At 39.9% G+C, this 6,000-nt stretch overlaps 1 protein-coding gene across 22 annotated transcripts in view; it reads left to right on the forward strand.

Annotated features, from left to right (window-relative positions):
• FHIT (fragile histidine triad diadenosine triphosphatase) overlaps nt 1-4,073 on the forward strand; it is a 1,508,090-nt gene extending 1,504,017 nt beyond the window's left edge. For 14 of the 22 annotated variants that reach the window (XM_054479715.2, XM_063661901.1, XM_063661900.1 and 11 more), the window contains one exon: nt 1,795-2,390. The gene's annotated coding sequence lies outside the window, so the exon portion shown is untranslated. Of the gene's footprint in view, nt 1-1,794 lie in introns of all 22 variants that reach the window. The other 8 variants (XM_063661894.1, XM_063661895.1, XM_063661902.1 and 5 more) reach the window with 3 other exon arrangements.
• The last annotated feature ends 1,927 nt before the right edge of the window (nt 4,074-6,000 follow it).

Raw genomic sequence — 6,000 nt, forward strand, 5'->3', positions numbered from 1 at the left:
CTTGGGAAGCTGAGGCAGGAGAACTGCTTGAACCTGGGAGGCACAGCTTGCAGTGAGCTGAGATCATGCCACTGCATTCCAGCCTGGGTGACAGAGCAAGACTCAATTTCAAAAAAACAAGAGATAGAGAGAGAGAAATGTATCTAGCTCTCTGAAATTTGTTTATAAATATAGGGTTACCATGCAATACTGGCATATATCTAGACTAAAAAAATTACTTGTTTATCTCAAATTCAAATTTAACTGGTATCTTGTATTTTTTCTGGCAAAACTGTTAAGAAACTCCCATGGACCCCAGTTACAGATCCTCTCCTATAAATAGTTTATTTTTCCTTTTTAGAATTAGATAATTCCGAATTACAATTAGGGAATTCTTCATCTGACCTGTGAATAAATATGTTCATGTTATAAGTTGCAGAAGTAGATCAGATACAAATAAAAAACAAAATTAGTGAACAAATGCTGGTAGCAATTGATTGGAAAAAATTCTATCAATCAACCACTTAGTGATCATGATTTTTAGCTAGAAAACACTTTCATGGTATTCTGATTTCACTTTGAAATGTAAGTCTTTACTGGATAGCTTTAAATATATGTGCACTTGGCCTTTCTCTCCCCAGCCCTCTTTTTAGAGTATTCTAAATACTTAAAGATCCAGACTACCTTGCCCCCTATTGTTGTTCAAATATGGTGTTGTACTCAGATCCTTGCATTCTAGAAAGCTTATTTCATTCTCCCATGTCATAAGTTTGTCAGCTCTGCACTCAGTTGCCTGGGGGGATATGGCAAGTGCTATAGCAGAGGCTGTCTTTCATATTTTATTTTGAACCTATTCCACTGTTCACCATCTCTTTCTCATTTTTTAAGGATCAAGCTAGTTTACCTAAGAACATAGGCCTATGCGCATGACTACAAACCTCTTTCTATTCCTGTTATGAAGGCCAGTATGTCATTTTAGAGTGCCCTGTTCAAATTTAAATGGGGTGACAATACCTCAGACTTGACTGCCTAGGTTGAATTTTTTGTCCTGGGTGTTCTATGCAGTGGGTATTTTCAGGTAGAGGCTAGAAGGCTTTAGGCTTTTTCCCAAGGCTTGCTGAATTGTAGGATTTTTGTCTTAGAATGCTTTTTCTAGACACTTTAAGAAGATTCAAACGTATTACCCAAGTTTCCTGTAGGCTTTGTTTTGTCAGTTTTTGCTTCTGTCTTGCCTTGAGGCCTGACATCTCCTGTCTTCCCGGTAAATTGACTTCCCTTGTACATCTTACCAGAAAGATATTTACCCTAACTTGTTACACAAACCATTGCCACAGTACCTGTGGATTTTTAAGTTAACTAACATTTGTATTTCTCTTTAAAGGTTTTGTGCACAGACCAAACAAATCACCCCCAGTCTTCCCAGCAGTCAGATGTGGTAACTAAGACTAGGATGGATAATATAGGTTGTGAGGTGGCAAACAACTTAGGATCCTAAGATTTTGCCAAGACTGTCATCATTACCTGGAGTACAATGGGACTAAATAATATACTTCCCTTTAAGGACAAAGAAAACATTCTATTAAAACCATCCTCACAGGGTTAACAAGAATTACATGCTGGGTTCTGGACAGAAATATAGTTGTAATTAAGCATTAATCAGGCTGCACTTCGGCCCACTTTTTCGTAACCAAAAGTCCCGGAGCACCGGATGCTGACCATTTGCCTCCTCATTATTCCTACAGAGAAGATTTCTGATGTTTGTGAGAATCTGATGTTAGAATCATAAGGCATTTGTTTGTTTAAAAATTGCTTAAGATGTTTTTCAGATCCTGAATTCCAGCAAAACAGCTATTGCCAACCAGTTTGAAGACCCGCCTCCCCAAGAGGAACTGAATCAGCATGAAAATGCAGTTTCTTCATCTCACCATCCTGTGACTGACTTCATCCTGCATTCTTCAGCCAATGATCCCCCACCTCAGTCACTCCAACCCCCTTAAAATACCTAGACCTAAACGGCTCAGACAGGCAGATTTGAGGTTTCCCCCCATCATCTCCTTATTTGGCAGCCTTATGATTAAACTTCCTTCTCTGCTGCAACCCTGTGTTTCGGTGTATTGACTTGCCATGCATTAGGCAACAAACCTATTATAGTTACTTTTTCAAAGGAAATTCAATCAATCATTGGATTGGTCCATCTGCTTATTTATTTCTTCCCTTTTCAAAAAAAAAAATGTGTCTACATATTGAATTTTTATACATTAAGTGGTTCATGAAACCCCTGAAATGTGTTAATAAATAGGGCAATTATGAAATATTTGGACATAGCTAGACTTTAAAAATTGTTAATCTGAAGTTCAGATAGACTTGGCCTTCTCCAGCTTTCGTGATTATTCCCTCAGCAGCAAGTTAGTCTTAGGCAGAGCAAGTATGGTGCTCACTCTGCAAAACTGCACAATTTTCAACATGCACAGAGGCAGACATGATAGGGCTCAGCCCTGGAATTGATAACAGTAGCCAACACTTGCTAAGAATTTATAAGATGTAGACCCTGTTAAGATGTAGACCCTGTTATTATCCTGTCTTGCAAGTGATGAGAAAACTAAGGCTTAGGGATGTTAAGTAAAGTATTAGTTCAAGGCCAATGGTAAGTGGCAAAGCTCAGATTTGAACCCAGGCAGTCCCATCCTAAAGGCCATTGTCTTAGTCTGTGTACTGCCCTCCTTGCTAAAAGAGCTCACCTCTCTAGCCACTTCCTTCTCCCTGTCCCATCTCTCCTTGTACCCTCAAAATAGTCTTTTTAGCCTCGTCACTATCTATCTATTGGCCTATTTCTGCCTTGAGGACCTCCCACCTCCTCGCCTGCTGGACTTCCTTACCTGCCTTGTTAATACAACCCTGCCCAGCACCTGCCTCCCTGGTCACACTACAGCCAGGTAGCAGAAACCAAAATGGGCCTGGATTCCCCAACCAACTTTGTTCTATTTGCAAGATTTTCAGATCATGCTGAATCCTGCCTAGGCTGCCCTCCCTCTTTCTTTTCTTTACCATCTGACCACATGCCTAAATAAACATGACTTGGGCGAATACAGTGTTCCCCAAATTGCATTCATTCCCATTTTGTCATGATTTTTCTTATCTTTTTAAATTTTAGTATATTTATCTTAAACTTTATATTTCAGCCTCAATGAAAAACAAGTACTACCTGTAATTAGAAGTTAAGAATAAAAATAAACATAAGAGAAAAACGATGCTGATGATTTCCATCTCTGCATAGTTACTTGCCTTAGCTACTAGGAGTGAGATTCAGTCTCTCTGTTAAAAAGTGAGGCTAGCCACCATTAGAGGGGCATTTAATTCTAGCACCAAACCGAAACTCTCCATTTGACATATTCAGAAGGATTAAAGAGAATAACCTACTGAGAGATTCAATGTAGATCACTTAAGATTATCTTAAACAGGAATATGACTCCCAACTTTGGAGAAACAGCAGTGGAGGCCAGATCTTAAACCCAGGGCAAGCTGGTTGTAGACCTGCTTCAACCCTAAACCAGTACTCCTTTCCACCCACCCATCTCCCCCCAACCCCTGCAGGCATATCAAGAAGACAAGGTGCATGGGGGAAAACAAAAGAGTCAGCTTCCCTAGGGCTGATGGGTCAAATCTCAGTGCTTGCCTCTGACATTTTGCTTGCCAACAGTCTGTCTTGAAAACCAACAGGTTGCAAAGAAGAATGTGAACACCTATATCCAGAGATGCCCTATATAAGAATAAAGACTATAAGACCAAAAAGCTGTTCTTGATTTAATGTTTGGGGTGGACATACCTAGTTATATGATTGGGCTGTTTCCCCACCCACATCTCATCTTGAATTGTAGCTCCCATAATCCTCACATGTCATGGGAGGGACCCAGTGGGAGGTAACTGAATCAAGGGGGAGGATCTTTCCCATGCTGTTCTCATGATTGATAGTGAATACGTCTCACAAGTTCTGATGGTTTTATAAAGGACAGTTCCCCTGAATATGCTGTCTTGCCTGCTGCCATTTAAGATATGCCTTTGCTCCTCCTTTGCCTTCCTCCATGATTATGAGTCCATTAAACCTCTTTCCTTTATAAATTACCCAGTCTTGAGTGTGTTGTTATTAGCAGCATGAGAACAAACTAATATACCTAGCAACTCCTTGGTAAGTATTATTTTCTATATCTTCTTTACATATAAAGAATTAATCCTCAGCATAGCAAGAGTACCATTAGGACAACAAAGGTAAACATTCTGAAACTATGTACTGTCTGCTCAGCCTCTTGAAGCCATCAAGACACCAACATCAGATTAATATTGTAGAAGAACTCTCTTTATCTTCCCATATAACCCTCCAGGAGATGTTGCTGTTTTAGCTGCTCTCTATATCCTTTGCCTACCAGAAAATGACTTTGAATTGCAGTTTCTTGAGCAATAGTGAGAAAGGGTTATTGCCTTCACCATGCACAAGGAGCTCAATAGCCCAAGGGTTGCTGAATGAAGCTGCAGTTGTCTCACTCACCACGTGACAGATCCTTGATGAGGCTGGCAATCCTTTTGTTCCAGGAATTCAGCATCTGCTCTCTGCGTAGGTGAATTTACGCATTGGCTCCCTACACACTGGACTGAGTTCCGGGATAAGGGATTTGCAATGGCTCTTTTAGTCTATGTTCTAAATCACATTAGATGACAGGAGACCTGCATTTCTTATCTAACGTTGCCTCCTTCCTGGAGGATGGTAATTCTTTATGCAGGTATTGATACTTGGATTTGCTGCCTCTATACACCCAAGCAGTTTTTCTACTGAATTTTAAAGCAATGGCATGTGTCCTAGTGACTAGAGGGGGAAGATTTTGCCATCTCCCCATCCTCCCCTCTCCCATTCCACATTAGAAATGAGGGGGATATGTTGTTAAAATATGCAAGTGTCACCCCTAATTCTGATGGAAAGTCAGAGCAGGGCAGGTTTCCACACCCTGTTGTGTCAGCAGAGCTCACTTGTAATTCATCAAGCTCTCCTCTGTGCACGTTGTTATTTTATAGATAATTGGTTGCCTCTCATTTACTCATAATGGGGCCATGCAATTTCAAAGCAACTGAGTCAGCCCGAAACAGCATTATTAGTAGTAGTTATAGATATACCGTCAAGGCAAAATTTCGACACTGGCGTTTTTGAAAAATCACCATAATTTCAGCCACTGGATCACCCTTATATCGTAATTGTGGATAGTCAAGGTGATTGAGAAAGGACAGGTTTGCCTATTTAGCACATGTTCTGGTCTGTAAATTGTACCTTTTAAAATCTACCCCAAATCTCAACCACCTCAGAGATGTTCCACTGTCAGCACAGAAGCCTCTAATGAGAAAGGCCCAGGAAGCTGATCATGGTACTCTCATATTTTCTTGGGGGAAAGGTGGATTTTAAATTCAGCTTCATCACCAATTTAATCTTAAACCCACTAGATAAACCCCATGTGAGGAGCTCAATACCAATGTAAATGTTTCAGCCATCCCCAAGTTTCACAACAATTATGAAACTCTTTCAGCTGTTCCCAAATTGTTATGAAAATAGATTTTCTTTAGGATACAGGTACAAGAGAAGATACTTCTTCTAAGACTAAAGATACATTAGTGTGTTCAAAAAGCTCTTTGCCTGGCAAAGGACCCATTGTTTTAAAAGAAGCCAGAAGGGAGATTTCAATTGGTTTTTCCCTTCTTCTCCAGTCCAATTTCTGTTGGATCCGGCCGCCTCTCCTCTCATTCTATTTAGATGATTACATTTCTAGAATCTGGTTTTAGTGACAGGAAATTAAATACTCTATTACCTGGATTAGATAAATATAAACCAACTCCGTGTGCCTGAATTGGGAATAATAAACCACAGAGTCATGGAAACTTTATAAACCATCAAATCAAATGTCTCAAATGATTTATGTTCCAACAACTCAAAAGAGGACCATCCAACTACACTTTAAAAACCTCCTTTTAGAAACATTCTATGAG

This window comes from Pongo pygmaeus, chromosome 2, assembly GCF_028885625.2.
Source record: "Pongo pygmaeus isolate AG05252 chromosome 2, NHGRI_mPonPyg2-v2.0_pri, whole genome shotgun sequence".
NCBI lineage: Eukaryota > Metazoa > Chordata > Mammalia > Primates > Hominidae > Pongo > Pongo pygmaeus.